Below are 23,227 nucleotides of genomic sequence, written 5' to 3'. Positions count from 1 at the left end.
TTGTTTCTCACCCTTCCCAGCTTCCCCGTCGCTTACTGAGGGACTGACAAAAGCTTGAGATCGAAACTCAAGTCATTTAACTTTCCAAGTCTGGATTTTCTTGTTGGTAAAGTGGAGAGAATCCTACTCATCATCATGCATGGAAGGATCCAAGCATAGCCTCTGTAAGGAAATACTAGCTTACTGATGCCATAGAAGAAAATCTCGAGTGCCTTCCTTTACCCCTAATATGGAATAGTACTAAAAATAAAAATGCTGCCATTTCTGGGAGGTTACAGTAGGGGGTCTGGTGAGAATGGAAGGCCAGGAAGATGCTGGCCTCAGCTTGTGCCAGATGTTGCCATCAGGTGAGAGTAGGGAAGAGGGACAAGATTTGGCTTCTGGATTTTCAGGGAAGTGCCCCAACTTTATGATTTTTATTCAGGTGGGCCACATGTAGATCCATGTTCTAAGTATGCAAGAATTAAAGAAAAGAAAAACCCTAAAATAGATAAGCAATATGTAAATACCATTTTCTTTTCTTTTCTTTTTTAAAATTTTTAAAATGTTTTTATTTATTTTTGAGAGAGAGAGAGAGACAGAGCACGAGTGGGATAGGGGCAGAGAGAGACACACACACACACAGAATCCAAAGCAGGCTCCAGGCTCTGAGCTGTCAGCACAGAGCCCATCGCGGGGCTCGAACTCGTGAACCGCGAGATCATGACCTAAGTCAGACGCTTAACCAACTGAGCCACCCAGGCACCCCCATAAATACCACTTTCGATGATTTACACCCAAACAAATAATTTCAGAAAACCAAAATCTACTAAAAGTCTAAAGAGCAAACAACATAAAAATGCACAATGTTCCTCCATGGGACAAGAAAGATGTGGTTCACACGGTCTCCTCCTGTTGCATCTTCCTGGATGGAGGGAAAGAAGGGTTGAAACATCAGTGCATAATCTCTCCTTCATTCAGAAGACCTTAGGGCAAACCCACAGAACACAACAGGACAACCTGTGTAAAGGATAATGTGAGAGTGAAGAAGAACAAGGGTGAGACGGGAGAACCTTCCAGACGTAGATCTGTACACGGACACTTGAACCCGAAAGTCCTGCACGATGTCTAAAGGTGAACTGCAAATCTGGCTCTGAGCTTAGTGGTGGCCAAAGCAAAGAGGGAAATGTGATCTACAAGAGGCCTCGCACTTGCCAGCAGCTGGACCCAAGCCCAGCTCACTCAGGAAAAGCACAGTTCTCGCCGGAACCAAACATCTGGCTGATTATGGAAGAGTCAAGGTTTCTACCCTGGGTTTTCACGGAGGAAACACTGCGTGATGAAGTCAAGGACTTCTTCGCCGCAGCACTGCAATACACGGAACAATGGGTTTTGTCCACCTCACCAAGAAATTCCCTCCGTGGAGGCAGATGCCAGGTAAGCAAGGTCCTTCCAGTGAAAACGCTCGCATGAGAACCCAAGACATTCTGGCCCAAACATTCAGCTTTTTCATGGTTGGAGTTCGCCCAAAGGTAGAATTTAGAAAATGTGGAGGGGTGTCTTGCAAGGTGTGTCCCCGTGGGATAATAATACGCATGATGTGAAAAAAAGGTTAAACAAAGGTAAGCAGACTATTTCTGTAGCTGCAGACCCTCTCAGAACCTGTCCTGGGCTGATGTATTTACGCCTCTCTCCAACACCTATTTAACCGCTTAACTCTGTGTGTGTCTGTAGGATGTTGGGCGTTCAGCAGAGCAGGGGGAGACGGAAAACAAAGAAAAGTCCCCAAAGCCCAGAAGTGAGGGCTGCGTAGTCTTGTTACCCAACTCTTCCCCTGCCTCACATTGTTTTTGAAAGGGAAGCTTATCCGCTGTCACCTTGGGAAGCACTCATATAAGCAGTTTCCTGTTTCATGGCCTGGCTATGATCTTCCTAGGAAATGTAAATAAATAAATAAATAAATTTATAACTCCTTTTAGCAGTGAACTTTCACCTAGGCCCCACCTGAAATGATCTTGTATCAGTCCAGCGGTAAGCCTGTGCACCACCCTTAGGCAGTACAGCTCTAGGTGGAGGTGTGGACTGTCGCATGCCTCTCCGTGAATCCTGTACGGATTCGGGGGTCTCATCTCTGAGATGGTAGGAGAGTTGGCGGAGAAGAGTCCGTGGTTATTCTGTGCCCTGGACTACCGCAGTCCTGGGTTTGGCATGCCCGGTGAAGGGCTAACCCATTCACTCTGGACTTTCATGGTGTGAGGGGTAGGGAGGATGTGGGAAGACGTTCAGAGACAGAACCTGATAGTGCTTGACTCTACTGGATATGAGCTAGAGGAAGATGAACGTTATTCCCGGTTTCTTAAACTGCCCGGTCAGTGGGTCCACTTCATTTTCTCCTTTGTTTACATTTTTTTTTTTTTTGGTCTTCTTCAGGGGAGACTTCCAGATGGGATCCTTCAGATTGTATGACAGTGGATCAGGTTCATATCCCATCAGATCTTCAGCATTCCCCCCAGTTTTGTGGCCAAATGTTTGGAAATGTTTGCTTTCCAAAGGCAGCCATTCATTTATCTCCTTATGCAGCAAACATATATTCAGTGCTGACCATATGCAAAGCTAGAGTGAGCAGATGCTTACAAATATATACAAAAGTCATCTGAAAGTTACATAAATCTCTGTATAAATAGTATAAACCACATTTCCAGCCAAAAATGGCAAGCATCATGTATTTGACAAAGAACATTTATACAACAAACCCTATTCTTTTAGTAAAGCGGTTTTTAAATAATTTACACTCAAAGATTGTTGCTTACCAAACCCATCTGATCATTAAATATGGGTATTCTGATTTGGGACAAAGTGATATGGTTGAGTTTTTGACTTTCCCGTGTTTGATTTTGAGTGTCCTCCCCCTCCTCTGGCCACAGGGCCGTTTTCTGTGCTTTTCCTTTAGACTGTTGCTCAGGACTGACACCCTTAATGTCCTAGCATAATCCTATTCAGCAAACATTCACTGGCCATGGTGGCTTAGCATCTTTACATTGGGCCAACTATCATCCCATCCCCTCTGACAACCTCTGGAAACCCACCTCGTGCACGAAAACTTTCTCTCGGGAAGTTTTCTCTTCAGCCTTCTGCCAGACAGGTCTCTAAAAGAACACAGAACACCCCCTTCTGGGAGAATTATGGTGAAGAGAAGCGTAGCTGCAGATCATTTCCAAGCGAGATGATGTACTGTGCTCATAAGCCGTCTGAACAGTCTGTGATTTGATTGGTAGGAAATGCGCAAACAGTGGGAAAAAAATCCCCAGGGCGGTTAAAAGCCAGCGAAGATAAATTTCTTTTACCATCCCATTATTCAGTTGAAAAGGGGTACATTCAGAATGAAATTCTCTCTACGGGTTAGGTCCAAGATCAGAAGGGACTGTTGTCCAGATCCTGGGGAGGATCAATAACACAGTAATAGGAGACGTCATCATCCTGGTGTGCAGATTAGGTTATAGCACGCATTCGTATATGAGTGTCTTCCTGACTTGCCCAAATGACTTGAATGAACAGTGAGACATTCTTCCCAGCACATGGGTGTGTCTGACAAGGAGTAATTGACGAAGTTGCCAGTTATGCTTCAGGATTCCGGAGGGTGCTGCCTGCTTGGGAGGCTCTCCCGAGAAGAAGGCTTCTCACCGTGGAGAAGAGCCATTAGTGGATGAAGCCGTGAACTGTGGATGTTTTTCTCACGTGTGTAACTTTCCCCTTCATGGGACGTTGTGCTGTGCCACATGTCTTAATCCTGTGGCCTGAGTGTTTTGTGCTGGCCTCCGCTGAGAGGGGAAATATTTTGGTGAGGGATGCGAGGTCAGATAGGAGTTGCGAGAGAAACCTAGTGAAGTCCGCCACAAGCGTTAGTCAGCCACCATTTCCTGGGCAACTACTGTGTGTGTGTGTGTGCGCGAGTCCCAGGAAAGCTCTGTAGGGCAGTGATCTCTAGTTCTCCCTCTTGGATATTTTATCTCTTTTCTTGCTGTGGCACATCAGTATTCTGCAGCTTGCACATGGCCTTTTCTTCTCAAGTATGCCCCTTTCTTTTCTTTTTTTTTTTAACGTTTATTTTTGAGACAGAGAGAGACAGACGGGGGAGGGGCAGAGAGTGAGGGAGACACAGAATCCGAAACAGGCTCCAGGCTCTGAGCCGTCAGCCCAGAGCCCGACGCGGGGCTCGAACTCACGGACCGCGAGATCGCACCCTTAGTCGAAGTCGGACGCTCAACCGACTGAGCCACCCAGGCGCCCCTAGTATGCCCCTTTCTTTATTTGAAAACCTGAATTTCACACCAGTGCAAAGCAATGTTGGCTGTAAGCCAAACCGTCCTGGTCTCAGATCCCCGTGAAATCTGCCTTTCCACCCTGAGTTTTAAAGATGCATTCATTTTCTTCTAGGGAAATAAGGGAGCCAGCTTCTTTTCTTCTTTTCTGTGGGTAAGAATAGGTTATGATTTTAGGATGTTGTCCTGGTCCAACAAGTTGTGCAACACAATGACCTCATCTGTATGAACTCATATTCTGTGGTCTTACAAAAAAGGCATAGAAGATTAATTGGAGGGGTTATTTGGAATAATTGATATCACTTTATCTTCTTTGATATGCCTTTGGTTCTTGTTGACTTAAAGATGTTTGCTTCCTGATTGAGTACTTGAAAATGATTCTTGGATGCGTTTGAACACTGGGTGTCTTTTACTTTTTAAAAAATAGGGATTATTTAATTACAAAAAATGCCGAAAACGTTAAAATAGGCTTGGAGCACCTGGGCGGCTCAATCAGTTAAACGTCCAATTCTGGATTTCAGCGCAGGTTGTGATCTCACGGTTCACGGGATTGAGCCCTGCGTTGGGCTCTGTGCTGACAGTGTGGAGCCTGCTTGGGATTCTCTGTCTCTCTCTGTCTCTGCCCCTCCCCCACTCACACTTGCTCTCTCTTTCTCTCAAAACAAACAAGCAAACAAACCCTTTAAAAAATAGCGTTGAGTAGGGTATTTAAAAATTAAATGCAGTTATATCTACCTATCTTTATTTATAAAAGTAGATTCACATTGTGCCAACCATTTGTGACCAGTGTTTTCCACTGACTATATCAAGGATGTTTCCATGTTGTTTCATGTTTTTCTCTATCATCATTTTAATAGCTGCATAGTTATTCCCTGTGTATAATGCCATAATATATTAAACCCGTCCTTCATTGTTTGGACAGTGAGGCTATTTCCAACTTTGCTTTTATAAACAGTGCTTTACTTGACATTCAGATGCATGTATCTTTAGCCGTGATGATTTTCCTTAGGGATGAATGCTTAGAAGTGGAATTGCTATGTCAAAGTTTATGCACATTTCAACAGTTATTAATAGGTTTTACAATATTGTTCTCCAAAAAGGGTTTACCAATTTATCCTCCTATGAGCAGAGTTGGGGTTTTTTACGTCTGTCCTCTTTTCAAAAGTATTATAAAAAAATTTAAGATGTATTTGCTAGTTTGGGGGGCAAAAATGTGATCTGATTTCCTTATGTATCCTCAGTTCTTAGCAGGGATGAATATTTTACGTTTACTGGCTGTATTCTTTTATAAATTGCTTTTGTTATAAATATCTCCTACTAACATAGTTTCATATAATTTCTTTCTTTACAAATAGAAAATTTTTGACTTTATGCAGTTCAATTAGTCTTTTCCTCTGGTTTCTGCCTCCACCATGTGCTTAGCACAGTGTGTATATATATATCATCTGTATCTATCTGTATATCTATATCTAGATTTGTGCATTTTAGCCTTTATTTTAAACATTGTAAATGCCATGTATGCATGCTCCTTATCTTTTGTTTTTTTTAAGTTTTTTTAAAAAAATATTTATTTTTGAGAGAGAGAGACAGAGTTCCAACAGGGGAGGAGCAGAGAGGAAGGCACAGAATCGGAAGCAGGCTCCAGGCTCTGAGCTGTCAGCACAGAGCCCAACGCGGGGCTCGAACCCACGAACTGTGAGATCACGACCTGAGCTGAAGTCGGACGCTTAACCAACGGAGCCACCCAGCTGCCCTTGCAAACAGATATAAGTGTAAAGTAAAAAGAATTTTCTCTGCCTCCTACTCTGCATCCCCACACCCCAGAGTAACTACGGTTTGCCATTTGGAAGCCCTTGGTGTTTAAAACAGGTATAATTGGTCTTTGGTCACCGGAAGGATCGTCTCCACATGTTTATCGTGTGATGGTGCAGAGAGTGGGTGGTGGCGGCCCTTCCCCCCACCTCCTATCCAGTCAGCTTCCCATTCTCCCCTCTGCATTCTCGTTCCTCAGGCTGTAGCATCGGTATGTGTTTATGGCTGGGAGGCCCCTCACCAGGCAGGCTTTACAGTTCCTGCTGTGGGACCCAGAAAGCAGCTTGTCTAGAGGCTGAGGTGGAATGAGAATGGCATAGTCCTGGGGCGCCTGGGTGGCGCAGTCGGTTAAGCGTCCGACTTCAGCCAGGTCACGATCTCGCGGCCCGTGAGTTTGAGCCCCGCATCAGGCTCTGGGCTGATGGCTCGGAGCCTGGAGCCTGTTTCCGGTTCTGTGTCTCCCTCTCTCTCTGCCCCTCCCCCGTTCATGCTCTGTCTCTCTCTGTCCCAAAAATAAATAAAAACGTTGAAAAAAAAATTAAAAAAAAAAAAAAAAAAGAATGGCATAGTCCTGCTGGCCCAGTGTACTTTCTTCTGGGGCGTGAAATCTGGAGTTAGAGGCTTTTGTGCAGGTCGGGCCTTGTAGAAGGGGACAGGTACAAAGGCCCAGCCTCAGGTGGGCCGAGTCAGGCTGTCTGATGAGAGCCACACCTGTCCTGGACTGCTGGTGACCATAGCCCCAGAGTAATGTGCCTGTGCTCAAGGCTTTGTCCTCTCAGCTGCTGCTTTCAGGCTGTATTATTGTAATGGATCGATCCTCGAAATGCTTTTGCCAATACAAAGGGAACTGAATGTTCTGAAAGTTTCAGATTGGTCTTTATGGAGAGTTAAAATAAAATAACTTTTTTTTTTTTTTTTTTACCACATTAAAAAAAAGCCAGCCTCCATTTTTCACACAGTGTTCCTTAGAACACTATTACGCACTGCACCGAGCCACACAGGGAGGTAAAATGCTCCCTCCTGAATGTCTTTTCAAGTCAAGAACTTGGATTGGATGAATATTGGTTTCATGCACAGAACATTTTGATGTCTGACTCTTGTTCCTGTTCAGTTGTCTTATGAAAACGCACAGGTTTTAGCTCAGGTTCAAACTGGTCTGCCTTTTTTTTTTTCCCCTGGAAAAAAAAATTGGTTTGTTTCACTCTTTGATGACAAGGTTGAGTTTTGGGACCAGCTCAGGGTTCGACTCACGAGTATGGGTCGTTTCGGTCACAGATTGGCAGTGTGAGCTCTTGATGAGGACTGAATTCCTTTTGTTGCAGGGGATAGAACTGCTCATCTGTCAGCCAGCTGCCTTCACAGCTCCTGAGAGCTGCCTCCGAATTCCCTGGGAACGTTGCCTCACCTCCTGGCCAAGTGGTGAACGGGGCTCTGTGCGGAGGGGATGGGGGGCAGGGAGCGGCCATCTGCTGGGCTCGTGCCCCTCCACTCGCAGACCTGGGCTTCCTGGTGAGGCAGCCCCAAAGGCCATTTGTCCTTTCCTCTTGCCTGACCTGCACCTTCCTGAAATCCGTAGATGAATCCATCAGCAGATGTTGGGGAGGAATGGATATGTGATGAGCAACATTGGGCTGAGGATGTGTGCGGGTGTGTGCGTGCGTGTGTGTGTGTGTGTGTGTGTGTGTGAAGTGGAATGGCATGACCTATAATACAGAAGTTTATCATCTCAAGCGATCCCTGTTTTGGGACACTTGGTTGGGTGATCCTTGGCAAGTGACTTGTTTTCTTTGGACTTTAATGCCTCATCTTTAAAGTGGGGATAATGAGGGGCGCCTGGGTGGCGCAGTCGGTTAAGCGTCCGACTTCAGCCAGGTCACGATCTCGCGGTCCGTGAGTTCGAGCCCCGCGTCGGGCTCTGGGCTGATGGCTCAGAGCCTGGAGCCTGTTTCCGATTCTGTGTCTCCCTCTCTCTCTGCCCCTCCCCCGTTCATGCTCTGTCTCTCTCTGTCCCGAAAATAAATAAACGTTGAAAAAAAAAATTTAAAAAAAAAAATAAAGTGGGGATAATGAGATAATAACCATCCTGTACCTGCAGGAAGGTTGTGAGGCTCACATAGGAGCCTGCATGTAATGGGTTGAGCCCAGTGCCTGGAACAGGGTGAGCTACTTAGCTACTCTTAGGAATTTTGGGGAGACACAGCACATATGCATGCACTGTGGCCTAAAAATATCAACGCAGTGTAAGAACCAGTGAGTGGCAGAGACAGGTAAATGTTGCAGGAGTTCAAAGCAGGGAGGGAGGAATTTCCAAGGGCTTGAGAGAGAAGGACAGGCTTCCTGGAGGTTTGAACTAGGCTTTGAATGAGAATTCTGTGGAAGGTAAAGGCAGATCCACGTTCACGTGCTCTGCTGAGAGCCTGGGAAGAGATCTATGGACCCCCTCTCCACTGCCTTTGTCTCAGATGTTCAGGGCCTTGGCCGCAGCCATGTGACAAGTTAATGGTGGAGCTGAAGCCAGAGGCCCTTTTCCCGTGTACTTTACCCATTGGCATTTCTATTAGTTATTATGTTTTTGGGTGTAAGTGACAGAAGAAGCCCAATTCATACTGGCTTGAGCAGAAAACCAAAGGAACACGTCAAGAGCAAAACCCCAACGACAACAGGGAAGAGAATGCGTTGACTTCACTCTTGAATAGGTCCTCTCCATGGTGGCTCCTGGTGTTGCCAGGCGTTAAATGTTGTCCCTAGCCTCACATCCACAGAAGGAGAGCATTCCTGCCCCCCAAGTCTGCCATCGAGTCTCACTGGCCTGGCTGTGCTCACAGGTCCAGCCACAACTCATCTCTGTGGTCAGAGCTCCCCATCGGAGCCTTCGGAATGACATGGTCTGGGAGCTTCTTGCCAGTAGGTGAGGAGTGACTCTTGAGAAGACAATCCTGGGACAAGGTCTACACACTTCTTGTGGTCATGTCGTCCACAAAGTCGGGAGGGGCGCTGTAGAGTGGCCAAGAGGCGAGGGCTTCTTTTCTCTTGAGTTCTGAGTGAAAGTTTATCTAGTGGCAGCCAAAGAACTAGAAATTCAGCTCTGGCTGCCCGTGCCCCCAGGAGTCGATGAAACCAGAGTGCCCATTGTGTGGTCCTGGCACATGGCTTTGAGGGGCCGATCCAAGATGGGTCTGGAGAGCTGCCTAGTGGAGTTCTGGGTCACTGGACTGTGGTAGTTGAACCGGTGACTGCTGAACATCGCAGAGGCACTGTGGTAAGACTAGGAGAGCTTGAGGAGGGGAGGAATCCAAGTGCTCAGAGTTGGGATGAAAGACTGAGTGCCTGAGTGTCCCGTGTCATCCCCGCTGTCCTTCTTCTCAGGCATGGAGCCAGATTAGTTTCCCTTCCTGTGTGACAATCCTGGGTGGTGGATATTCTGGAGGCAGCTTGCTCACTGCTCTGTGGCTGCCTGAGGGAAGGGGGAAAGCACTGGGTGTATTCTTCCGGGGGTTGCTGGAAAGATGACCTCCAGGCACCACAACCCACTTCTCTTTGGGGGTGCGCAGAGTGCACCTGGCCTGGCCTGTTTGCACCTGGTGTCCTAAATTATGTCCCTCAGAGGACCGGGGTGCAGTTGATATATGAGGTGAGTGCTCCCAAGGGAAAGCAGTAAGGGGTGGGAAGCAGGACCTTAAGCCAAGTAGGAGAGTGATTTTAGACAGAGCGCATGAAGGTGGCTTCCGTTCAGTCCTGCAGGGGACTCTGGGGGTGTGATCTATCTCTCAGAGTTGGTTCTGAGCAAGAGAGATGGGCTTTCTTACCTCCATGGCCTTCAGTCATTGGCTTAGGGCCACCCAGAGGAATGTAAACTTCCACACACTTCATGTGGGCTCAGGATTTTGTAAACAAAAACACAGCAAAGGTGGGGGATGAGTACCAGAATGAGCAAGAGGCACTGGGGTAGAGGTGTGGTCTGAATGGAGCAGAGACACTGTCTACTCCTGTGGTTTCTTCTGTTTACAAAATTCTACCACATGTGTTCTTGCTGAGAACCCATGAACAGACTTCTTCCCCATGGGGAAGAGTCCAGGAAACACCCAAGTCTGTATCTCAAGTATGCCTGTATTAAATGGGTCTAAGTAAACTGAGCTAAACATAATTAGCTCATCACACTGAGCAGAATGGGGTAGCGCTAGCTTCAGGAATGGCTGCATCCAGGTGCCCAAATGGTGCATCAGGGACTCTCACTAACTCTTGTCTTTCTGTCTTTTCTCCATACTGGCTTCATCCTCAGGTCGGTGGTGTCCTCATGGTGGGAGAATGGCTGCCACCGGCACTGGGCAGACTTCAGTCCAGTGCAAGAGAGCACTTTGCTCTTAGGCTTCTAGTAAGGGCTGTGGGATGAATTCTGTTGGGTTACATGCCCATCCCTGAACAAACCTCTAATGTTCTAAGTGACTAGGCCTCGGTCACCCTCACCGCTGGAGTGGGGTGTCTGTGTGTGTGTGTGTGTGTGTGTGTGTGTGTGTGTGTGTGTATGAAACTTTCCCAAGGAACATCAGGTCTCTGTTACTAGGAGAGGAGACTAGGTTCATGCTGGGGGCTCAGGCCCCAAAGTCAGGCACTGGGGACTGTGTGGTTGCACCTCAAGGACCTCTTGCCCTCCCTTCATGCTCATGGTGACCTGTCCCTGACTTTGGAGGCTGGAACCAGGGGCTCAGATCTGAGGGGCCAGAGTCTCCTGGAATGGTTTGCTGTGTGCATTCAATCACTTTACCTTTTCAACTTAATATTATAAAAGTTATATATAAGAATATTATAACATCAAATAACATTTCACTTATGTAAACTTACACATATATATTTTAAATATATATGAAATATAAAAGATAATATTTGTATTATCGATCATATATTATTACATATATTTATACTTACATTTATTTTACACATATGTGAAACATAAAAGGCAAATTACTCAAATTCTCAGCCCCAGCGGAAGTCACTGTCAGTAGATTTGGGGAATATCACTCTCTAGATACCCCTTTCTCCAGCTCAGTGACCCAAATTTTTACCTCTTTCTTTTAATATCCGGATGAAATCACTTCAGCCCTTATTATTTGTGACTGCAAGAAATCCTGTTTGGCCTAAGTTGTAACACATCACTCCTTGCCTGGAGCCCATCCATCCCTGTGTTCGTTCATGTAATTTTTACCGAGTGCCTGTTAGAGATCAGAAGAGTGCTGTAGGTACTTGAGATACATTGGTGATCAAAATAGGCTAAGGTGCTGCCTTCATAGGGTTCAGGTAGTAAATGATAAACCTAACAACTACACCAATGACCTCACCTATGAAAAGATGCTAAGTGCTGTGGAAAGGGGAAAGGCTGGGGCCCGGGGAAGGGCCCGGGGTGGCTAGTCAGTGCCAAGGGAGGGCCTCCCTGGGAGGCAGGGTTGGAGCAGGGACTTGAAGGAGGAAGGTGGCCATCTGGGCAAAAAGTGTCTCAGGCAGAGGGAACAGCCAGTGAGAAATCTCTGAGTTGGGAAAGCCTCTGGAATGTTCTGAGAAAGGAGGTCAGATGAAGGGAGCCAAGTGAATGACAGGGTCTGTGTGTGGAAGAAGGTGGGCCAGCAGGGTAGCAGGGTGGGGTAGGGCTGCACAGTGGGAGTCTGGGAGTTCATTGGCTTTAATGACACAGAATGGGGATCCAGGGTCAGGCTCTGTGGGAGGAGAGATGTCTCTTGACTCCTGCACGCTCAGCAGGGGCTCCCCATGTTTCCCCTGGGCTTCCTCCTGCTGTGTTAGCCCACACACTGGGCAAGGCTCCCTCCTCCATTCCCCATGGTAGGACTGAGCCCTGGCTAGTTAGGGGGTTCAGGGCCTGAGTGAGCTTTATCTCCATTGAAGGAAAATATGGGCACGTGTGTGATGGGTGTGTTAATGCATAGATATGCACATAGAAGTCTAAAAAACAGGACAAGAGGGTATGAAGTGCTGGGGAGGAAGCAGGAATTGGTGCAAGGAAGGGGAGACTTCCTGGACACACTTCTGTGTTGTGGCTGGAATCTTGTCAAAGACCGTGGCTACACTTTGCTGGTTCTCTCTGGGTTCCCACAGCACCTGCTGCTGTCACTTGACTCGTCTTCACGTCACCGCTTCTGCTTTTGGCTGGCGTGTTCTCTCTCTCTCTCTAGCTGCTGACCCTGTCTGTAACCAAGGATCTGAATGGTTCAATTAACCACCGGAACCCTATCCCAGGCCACGTGGTAGATCAATAAATTGGTTCTGAATAAAATACGAAGGTGCCAGTGTGCCATTCCAGCTCATGGGAGAGAGTGCCTGAGACATGGTGTTCCTGTCCCATTCTCCAGGTGGTCGTTAGGGGTCTGTATGGATGTTAGGGGAGACAACTGTGGCTCTTTTCCTTGGGGGAAGTTCTGCTTTGCTTTGCACCTGTAGCTACTCTCCAAAGAGTCTGTTGCCTCATGATTCCAGTTCCCATTTGGTTAGTCATTCAACAAGCGTTTTTGGAGCATTGAGGCCCTGTGCTGGATGTTGGAAGCATATAGGTGATTTTAATCAGAATCTTGACCCCTGGATGAAATATACATATGAACTGGAGGAAGGGTTCCAGTATACAGAGTTGTAATTATCACCCTCACCATCGTCATCATCACCACTGAAATTTATTCCAACCTGTCTAAGCATTCCATGTGCATTAACTTACTTAGTCCTCACAACCATTCTAGGGAGCAGGTGCTCTTATTATCCCCTTTTTATGGAGAAGGAAATCAAAGCACAAAGATATTTAGTAATATGCCCGAGGTCATATCCCTAAAAAGTGCCAGAGCAGAGGTTTGAATGCTGGTGGTTTGGATTCCAGAACCAGAGGAGTAGCTGTGGCCCTGAGTGCATTACTGTAGGATTCAATATTCTGATGAACATTGGTTTCACGAGGCAGTAATAGACATTCCAGAAGGAAAAGGGATAGTTAAATGGTTAAGGAAATGATGAGCCAAATAGGGAAATAAACAGCTTTTTACTGCAGGCCTTCTCAGAGCCTTTAATTTGCTAAGGTACGAATCTCTAGTGGAAGCAATTTCCAAACTTTGCTAACCATGCTTTTAGGGGTAGAAACACCTATCAACATAGCATGGGACCGGTATTTCATTGAATGAAATTGAAGAAACGCTGCTTTAGGACTTGTTTTTCCTTACCATTCCTACTTGTAGTTTTCTTACTTTATCTTTCTATGACAACTGCTGGGATATTCTTTTACTACTCATTCTACTCATGGGACCCACGGCAGTGGCTCAGGCATTTCACGCAGAGGACATTGTTCTGACGCTTGATGCCTGATAGCCTTTGTCACTGTCAGTAATGACGCTGGTGTGGCGGAGCCGGCAGGTTCTGAGCTGGACTAGTGGAGTGGCCCAGAAGGGCAGCAGGGCACCAGGAGGTCAGCTAACACAGGCCACGTGTGGTCTGCTGAAATCCCACGTGGCAAGGCAGGGGCCGTGTCTGGGCTCTCAGACGAGGTGTGGGGTCCAAGCTGTGGTTGGCCTTAGAATCCAGGTTGGACCTGAGGAGCAGGATGTCCACAAGGTCTGCGGGTCTCGTCCAGGTCGCGGCTTCACCCGTCAATGGGGCTCACTGTTAATCCCAGCCAGAGTGGCTTTGCCCTCCCCCTGGCTTTTGGCACCTTCCCTAGGGGGGGCCATAAAGGCTGGAAGATTTGTGTTGATCCCTGAATGAAGCAGGAATGAAGCGAGACTGAAGTTTTGCTTTCAAGTTGCACTTCTAGGGATCCTCCTGGGGCAGTTTCCGTGCCTGTTATAAGACGTTCAGAGCACAGGAGGAGGCTCATGGGACGGGAGTTTAAGACAACATGTGGTCCTGACCAGCTGAGAACCACGTTTGAATTCAGTCTGGTGGTCCAACCTCTTGGAATCCAACTCGGAGAAAGTAAAGGGTAGCAGGTGAATTTTCAAGAGAGGGATATGAGAACTGAAATTCTTTAGAAAAAGAACAGACAGGACTGTGTAGGAGTTGGAGTGTAGGCACGGGAAGGCTCTATGGGAGGTGACCGGGGGTAGCCACTGCTGAGGCTGAGATGGTAGTGGCCTCCCAATGCCCATCCTCCCTCTCAGGACCTTCTGCCTACCGAGTGCCAGCCTCCCTTGCAGCTAGGCCAGACCATCTGACTACATTCTGCCCAGTGGAGTATAAGGAGTATCGCCTGGTAAATCAGGAAGTGACCATAAATGGGAGGAAATCCCATGCATCTCTTTCTTCTTCTGGCTGCTTGGAATGCAGACATGATGGCTGGACTTGAGCAACCGTCTTGGACCATGAGGTGATATGCTGAGGATGGTGAAGTCCAAAGACAGAAGGTGACAAGGTAGAGCCAGCACACCAACCCTTTTCCTTGTATGTAAAAGAGAAAGACATTTCGGTCTTTTTTTTTTTTTTTAAAAGACACTGTTATTTGCAGAAGGCTGGCCCGGGGCAGTTCTGGTATATCGACGAAATGGAGACAGCCATAATTTCTGCCTTTCTTTCCTAGATGGGCAATAGCCTGAAAAGTAAAATTCTGGAGATCTGAGGTCAGAGTGGAAACACTGAGGGCCTCGGGGTGGTGATATGTTCTCCTGACTGGCTCGGGCTGCTGCTCTCCGCAGACTCACGGAGCTCCTCCTTTTTGGCCAAAGCAGTGAACGAGATGGACACGGGATAGGGAGGGGGGAGGAGGTTGGGAGCTATGACTGGTCCTCGTGAGACCGGGCTGCCAAATGTCTTGTTCTGAAAAGGGAACAGGTTTCACATGGACAAGAGGGAAGGACTGCTTGTTCCCTCTGGAAAGTTCTATTAAAATGACCAACCCAGACACACTTTAATATTAATGGGAAATTCCTCCCGTTGTTTATGAAATCATTTTAGGGTTGATTTTAAAAAGAGAGGAGAGAGAGAAAAAGCCATTTGTTAGCTACACGAAGCCCAGACAATTATTTATAGATGCATCTGAGTGGCTTGTTTTAGCACGGGGCAACCGTCTGAAAAGACTCCACTTTGACACCCGTAAGCACCCCTGGCACTAAGAATAAATTTATGAATGTCTTTTATGAGAGTCAACAAACTAGACAAATAACCCCACAGACCGTCCTTCACATCGAGAACCAGAACAAAGACGGTCGTATTTGTCATTTGCTCAGGACAGGAGCGGTGCCAGGCAGCGAGGCCCTCCCCGGGGGCCGGGTGTTCCCCTCTGGCTAATGTGATTCCTTTGGGCACCGCCACGGTGGCAGGCAGACGCCTGGCTTCTTTCCGTTCTTCCACTTCTCTGATTTGTTTGGGTAGCTAAATATCTCTTTCCCAGGAGAACATCTGCTCTTTTAAAAATGGAAAAAAAGCAGGAAGACCTCCAAGCCTTTAGACTGGAACTCACCCTCTGGTGAGACAGACCAGAGCCTCGTCCAATGTGGCTTGTGGGGTCCGTGCCACATTTCAAGAGAGGGTGCATGCTACCCAAGCATCTTTAGGGCTCGTGAAACTCCACTCAGTTGAATGGATGTCGAGACAGCTCGCATTCTATGCTGCGATGCCTTAGGCTAATTCACTGCTCGGACCAAGTTTAGGTCATTTTTCTTGCTGTCTCATTTATGGATGACTTCTCACCATCAGCAACGCCATGCTTAGCTGGAAATGAATCCACAACAATTCAGAGGTGCAAAAAACATTTGGTGGAGAACCCTCAAACTCGTCAGTTAAAGGTAACTTAAATGCTTCGGAGAGAAAACCGTCTCTCTGGGAGAAATAGTCTTTCAGAGCTTTTTTTCTCTTGTGCCGTCCTTCCCTTTGCCCCTGGGGACCCTGTGTTCTAGGGGATACTCGCATAGCATCGTGGCTGCGTGGGGAGTGGGGGTGCTTCCTGCTGCCGCCCCCCCCCCCCCCCCCGCCTCGGGCCCTGCTGCGGCATGGCTGATCTGGCCTGGTCCCTGGTGCCCTGACTGGGTCAGGCCAAGGGAGGTAGGTTTCCTCACCCTTCCCGGTCAGTTTGTCAGCCATTCCAGCACCCGCTAGTGAGTTCTGTGATGTCTCCATTTCCTGTGGTGGTGAGGTGCCAGTGTATTGATGCAGCCTGGCCCCACCTTGCGGGCCAGTGTGGATTCACTGATACTATTCTCAGAGCACCTGACCACGCCAGGTGACATTTCTGTTTCGCTTGGTTTCTCCTGTGGCCTCTCTCCTTGGGCTGCAAATGGCAGCCTTCTCCCTGTGTCTTCAGAGGGTCATGCCTCTGTTCACCGACATCCCATTGGTTCTTACTCTTCTTTTTCTGTTTTTAAATTTTTTTTAAGTTTCTTTATTTTGAGAGAGAGAGAGTGCATGAGCATGAGTGGGGTATGGGCAGAGAGAGAGGGAGAGAGAATTCCAAGCAGGCTCCATCCTGACACAGCATGGAGCCCGACACGGGGCTCTAACCCACAAAAACTGTGAGATTGTGACCTGAGCTGAAACTAAGAGTCGGACACTTAACCGACTAAGCCACCCATGTGCCCCTGACTCTTCCTCTTCTTACAAGGATACTGGTCAGATTGGATTAGGGATTAGATTATTCTAATAGCCTCATTTTAACACAGTTACCACTTAAAGACCTATTTCCAAATACAATTACATGTTGAGGTATGGGGGGTTGAGACTTAAATATATGAATTTGGGGGGACATAAATACTGCCCATAGCCGTTCCCTTCCCCTCCGTATATCTGGGCTTTTCTTGTTGGGCCCTTGCTGGCCCCCTGGCCAAGGCCCGGGGAGGGGTGGGGCTGCTGGGTCCTTCAGAGCTCGGGCACATCCATGTAGGCCCGTTTGCTGGTCCTCAGCGCCACCCTTCAGACCAGAAGGCTTTTCCTCCTTCCTGCTGGAGCGGAAACCTGGAGAACCCCCCACCCCCCCGCCCCCTCCATCGAATACCAACTTTTCTCTAAATACAGCTAATATGTTCAGACCACCCTGCGTTGTTCCTTGCAGGGGAAGCAGTCTGGGATTTAGAAATTCCTTTTCTCAACAAAGCTTGACTTTCAAAATGGTTTTCTTGCTGCTGCTATTACAAATCTTGTTTGAAACTCACAAGCTTAGCAATTGCTTGGCCCCTCTGAAGCAATGAGTGGGGGTGGGGAGCTGCAGGGCAACTTGATCTACAGGGAATGAAAAATAAATTAGTACGATAGTGTCAGAATTACAATTTTTGCTTCATATGTCATGTGACTGCATTTATTATTTTTTTTAGTTTAGGTTTAAAATTTTTTAAATTTTTCTTTATCTTTTAAGATGTGTAGTTTTGAGAGAGAGAGAGAGAGAGAGAGAGAGAGCAGGGGAAGGGCAGGGAAAGAGGGAGACAGGATCCAAAGCAAGCTCCAAGCTGTCAGTGCAGAGCCCGACACGGGGCTCAAACCCAGGAATCGTGAGATCATGACCTGAGCTGAAGTCGGATGCTTAACCGACTGAGCCACCCAGGCGCCCCTTTAGTTTAGGTTTTTCTAAGTTTATTTTCTTTTATTGTGAAGAACAATACAAGTTCATTTTAGGAAATTTGGTAAATAGGTTCAAAGAAAAAAGTATGCTTAGGCTTAACATACAAAAGACACTGTTATTTTGACCTATTTCCTTCCAATCTTTTTTCTGTGGGTAATATTTCGGCTTTATTTTTATTTTTTTTAATTTTTATTTATTTAATTTATTTATTTTTAAATGTTTTTATTTATTTTTGAGACAGAGAGAGACAGAGCATGAATGGGGGAGGGGCAGAGAGAGAGGGAGACACAGAATCGGAAGCAGGCTCCAGGCTCTGAGCCATCAGCCCAGAGCCCGACACGGGGCTCGAACTCACGGACCACGAGATCGTGACCTGAGCTGAAGTCGGACGCCCAACCGACTGAGCCACCCAGGCGCCCCTTGGCTTTATTTTTAATGTAACTTGTATTTTAAAAACTGGTAATACTCTCAGATGGTAAAAGAATATAAAAGCAACATGCAGAGGTATATGGTAAGAAGTCCTGCATGCACTCTAATTTCTCCCTTTTTACACAAAAGTCGTTAGTGTTCTAGAATATTCTGCACCTGGAAGGCTTCACACACCAGCACTTCTTTCATAGCTTTCTACAGCCTGGACGCCCAGCTCTCTTCCTTCCAAGTTGCGTCACTTTGGGCAAACACTTCACCTGCTTGGCTGAAGCTTCAGCAGGGATGCAGGTATTTGGATTTTGGGGAGCGAATGCTAGGTGTCCCCCTTTCCCTTCTCCTGGGAACAAACCCTGCCATCTGGTGTCCTGTTGCAGCCCTGGCCACCGGTGTGGACACATGGCCCAAGTCTGGACAGTCAAATAATTGCCCAGTGACAGTCATTGGCTCTGGACTGGTCACGTGACTCTCTTGGCACTGGTGGGAATGCCTGCCTCCCTAGGCTTGCCGTGTGGTGTGGTGTGAACTTGGGGCTGCTCATGGTCATCTCCCCCATTGTGTGGAGGGCCCATCACTGCTAGGACAAACGTGGCCAACATTTAGAGAGAAGCAGGGGAGAGAGATAAGGTGTGCCGATGACTTACTGGAGGCGTGGATTTAATACTGCCTTGGGATCCACCCCTCTTTCCAAGTTGTGAGCGTTTAAGCTGCACTTCTGTCATAGCTGAGCGAGTTCAGTGAAGCCATTCAGGAAAGGAGGGGAGTTCACTGAGTGATGAGGGTTAAGGGTATAGGCTTTGGAATCAAACTGGCTGGGTCCACATCCTGCCTCCACCACTTAGTATGTGGCCCTGGGCAAACCATGTAACCTTATCATGTCCATTTTCACACTTACAGGGCAACATGATTGAATGCGGTGACATCAGGTACCCATGGGTACCTGGGTTATGGTAAACCGCTGATAAATGCTATTGCTGCATCCACCTGCTCGCACTTCCCAGATGCCCTTGCTTTCTCACCAGCCCTGTCTCCATCCTGACCAGTCCCGCCTTTCCATCTTGTCAGCCCATTGGTGAACATTCACTTGAGTTACACCAGGCAGGCATCATTAAGATAGTACAAAATGACTGTTGAGATTTTTGGTCGGCAGACTTCTAAGGCTGGACAAACAGATAAGAAAACCAGTTTCACGTGAAAAGCACTAAAATGGAACAAAATTTTAAGGATGGACTGAGAATGTATAGCCCCAATATATACACAGGAGACTGTCTTTTCTCCTTCAAGAGTTCTCTTCCTTCAGGAAGGGCCTCTCATCAAGATGACTTTCCTGGGGCACATGGGTGGCTCAGTCAGTTGAGCATCCGACTTCGGCTCAGGTCATGATCTTGAGGTTTGTGAGTTTGAGCCCTGTGTCGGGCTCTCTGCTGAGCCTGCTTCGGATCCTCTGTCCCCCTCTCTCTCTGCCCCTCCCCCATTTTGCATGGTTTCTCTCTCTCTCTCAAAAATAAATAAACCTTAAAAAAAAAGAGATGGTTTTCCCAATATCAAGTTGTTTATTCTTAAAAAAAAAAAAAAATCTCCCTGCATTAATTTGGTAGGATTGCATTGAAAGTACCACAGACGGGGTGGTTTAAGCAACAGAAATGTATTTCCTCACAGTTCTGGAGGCTGGAAGTCCCAGCCCAAGTGTCAGCAGGCTGGTTTCATTGTGAGACCTCTCTCCTTGGCTTATAGATGCCTGTCTTCTCCCTGTGTCCTCACATGGTCTTCGTCTGTGCATGTGTCTCTGTCCTAATCTCTTCTAAATACCCCAGCCATATTGGATTAGGGCCCACCCTAATAACTTCAGTTTAATTTAATTACTTTGTTAAAGCCCCATCTCTGGATACAGTCCTATTCTGAGGTACTAGGGGATAGGACTTTCACATACAGATTTGGGGGGCACACAGTTCAGCTCATTGAACTCCCTGAAAGGGACTTTTCACTGCTGCCCACACTTCTCAGATGTCTCTCCTGCTTGGCCACCCCCTTTCCCTGTTCTTGAACACCACAGCATGGTATTTTGGTAGAAGCAGCAAAGGGGCTTTCATTAGAGTCCTGGGATCCTGAAGAGGTAGGTGAACACTGACCGGCCCTCCCGAGCTGGTGGGTGTGGAGATGAAGAGGTGTAGGCAGGAGTATTTTGGGACTGTTTGTCCTTCGCATGTATTAAAGGCTGGCTTAGTTTAAAATGGAGTCTTTCCTATTTTTTTTTTTTTTTAAATTGTAGTTTTGAAAGCGGGTGGATGACTAGTGTGTGTGCCTAGGAACCTGTCTTGGGGTAAAAAATAAGTCAGCGGACAGTTCCATAACTGGGTATAGACAGTCTTAGGGTGCTGAGTAAAGGAACATAGCAAGGTTCTTGCCCTTCTATTTCTAATTCCTTCGGAATATTTTTAGTTGATCCGTCATTTTTAGCTTCGAATCATAGGAGGGATTGTTTCAGCTAGTTTTGTCACCAGGAGAGCTAAGGTAGTCGGTTGTAATGGTGATACACTGGGGATAAGGGATGAATAGCACCCTTTTGTTTTGACTGCCTAGAGCTGAACTTGTAGCCTGGAGCCCATGATCGTGTAGGGCTGGCACCTCCAGTCTCATGCTGAACTTCCCTCGAAACCTCCTGCCCCTCCGCCTTCCTTTTCCATATCTATAACCTCATTCTCTTTTTTGTTAGATTAGGTATATTTGTATAAACTGTCTTTAAATCCACCAATCTGTGCATCTATCCATATATATATATGTGTGTGTGTGTGTGTGTGTGTGTGTGTGTGTGTTATTACATATAAAAAATATAAGTATATCCTTGTATACACAAATGTATATAAATTATTTGGGAGCATTTTCCTGTATCTTAACATGATGTTGGAAGCAATCCAGGTTTAACCTTATAATTGGAGGTGGAGCCTCATTAATATTGTATTTAACCATGTTCACCTAATACCTTTCAGATTGAGATTAAGAATGAAAAACAGAGCTTTTTTTCCCCCAAAGGACTAATGTGCTCTCTTTGGCTTTGAAACATGCTCTTGGTGTAGATGTCTTTGACCATACACATCTATAAATACATGGACACACACATATACAAACATAAATATAATGCACAGTGTATGTAGGATTCTGTCATTTGGCATGATTGGGATTTGTGAAGTGTTTTGGTTAGTTGAATGTTCTGGTTAATAGTGAATTGTTTTTTTTATGTCATCTAAAAACTATCAAAACAAGAGTGCAAGAAAACATCTAACTCTGAAGTTAGACTGCACATAAACGGACCTTTCTCTGTAATTCAGGAGATCCATCACTCTTTGCATGATTGTGTGTAGCTATGTCTGTGGACTAGAGATAAACTATTTAATTCTGGACCTTTCTGTTAAGTTAGAGGAATATATACCAGAAGTTGCAAACATGAGTTTTTTGGGCTGTGCTTTATTCTGAGTGCACAATGTTTGAAAAAAAAAATTTTTTTTTAAGTTTATTCATTTCTGAGAGACAGAGACAGGTGTGCGTGGGGGAGGGGTGCAGAGAGAGAGACACACACAGAATCCGAAGCAGGCTCCAGGCTCTGAGCTGTCATCACAGAGCCCGATGTGGGGCTCGAACCCATGAACCGTGAGATCATGACCTGAGCCTAAGTCAGACGTTTAACCAATTAAGCTACCCCTGCGCCCCCTGTTTCAGCATTTGAAATTTTTTAAATGAAGAGTCAATATTTAAGAATTGAGAATTCATATAATCTAGATTTGAGGCTTCTCTTGCGGGATCAGTGGTCCTAGACTCCAGACGCTTTGCTTGTCTCTCTGACCTCCCTGGTCTCTAGTGGGGTTTGAGATTGCAACTCCTGAACATGCTTTTGTAGTTTATTGCAAGTTCTTAATAAGCAGTGATTAAATTATCGAGATAATCTGTGTTTTGCATCTGTTTGGTGCCTTTTATTTTTCAAAAGAGTTTCAAACCCATTGGTTCCTGGCTGCAGCTCTGTGGGATAGGCAGAGCAATACAATAGCATTGCACCCATTTCCCAGATGGAGAAGTTAGGACTCTAGGCAGGAGATAGCGACCTCCATATTTATTTATTTATTTATTTATTTATTTATTTATTTATTTATTTTTAATTTTTTTTAACGTTTATTTATTTTTGAGACAGAGAGAAACAGCATGAACAGGGGAGGGGCAGAGAGAGAGGGACACACAGAATCTGAAACAGGCTCCAGGCTCTGAGCTGTCAGCACAGAGCCCGACACGGGGCTCGAACCCATGGACCGTGAGATCATGACCTGAGCCGAAGTCGGACGCTCAACCGACCAAGCCACCCAGGCGCCCCGCGACCTCCATATTTAATGGTCCCTAACGCTCTTCAGGAAGCAGTTTGGAGTCTTGTCACTCATGGATTTATAAAACATCTTTTGAGGTTATGTACACTTTTCATCCCAAATGAAAACACATTTGCTGTTTTTTGATTATATAAACAATACATTTCGAAGTCCAGAAGCTTAATGAATACAGAATAAGTGAATAAAAAGAAAGTAAAAGTTACTCAAAGTGTCTTCACACAGAGATAATTACCGTTCATTTTGGTGAACTCACCACCTCAGAACCTCCCTAAACATAACTGTGGATGTTTGTAGATATGAAAGTGTACCCAAGTGAGATAATATTAACGAGGTTGTTTTATAACCTACTTTTGTTTCAGTTAGGAATGCATCACAGACAGCTTCCCGTGGCACTACACTGAAGCGTACATATCATTTTTAAAGCAACACAGAATTTTGTTTTAGGCGCGCACCCAGATACTTTTACTGAGGTACCTTTAACCAGTCCTCCCTAGTCAGCCACTTAGGCTCATTTTTCCATTATAAACAAGGCTGTCACAGACATCCTTGTGTATGCACCTTGGTACACCTGTTCAGTGAACCCATAAGGGTAAATTACTAGTTTGAAACTGTGTACCTGTGCCCATTTTAACTATCGGCAACTCTGGAGAGAATGTTCTTCAAGTCCATGTGAGCTCTTGGATTTGAGGAGCAAATTCATATTGCTGGTGGCCTAGCTTCTCTACCTGCACACACTGTGACCAAGGGCACTAAAATAATCCTCAAAACTGTATCGACCATCTTTTACATATACTAAGCCATATATC

Source organism: Lynx rufus, unplaced genomic scaffold (assembly GCF_022079265.1).
Source record: "Lynx rufus isolate CCGP_SWC_20201006 ecotype Redwood Valley unplaced genomic scaffold, mLynRuf1.p SCAF_1, whole genome shotgun sequence".
NCBI lineage: Eukaryota > Metazoa > Chordata > Mammalia > Carnivora > Felidae > Lynx > Lynx rufus.
This window is presented reverse-complemented; position numbering follows the sequence as displayed.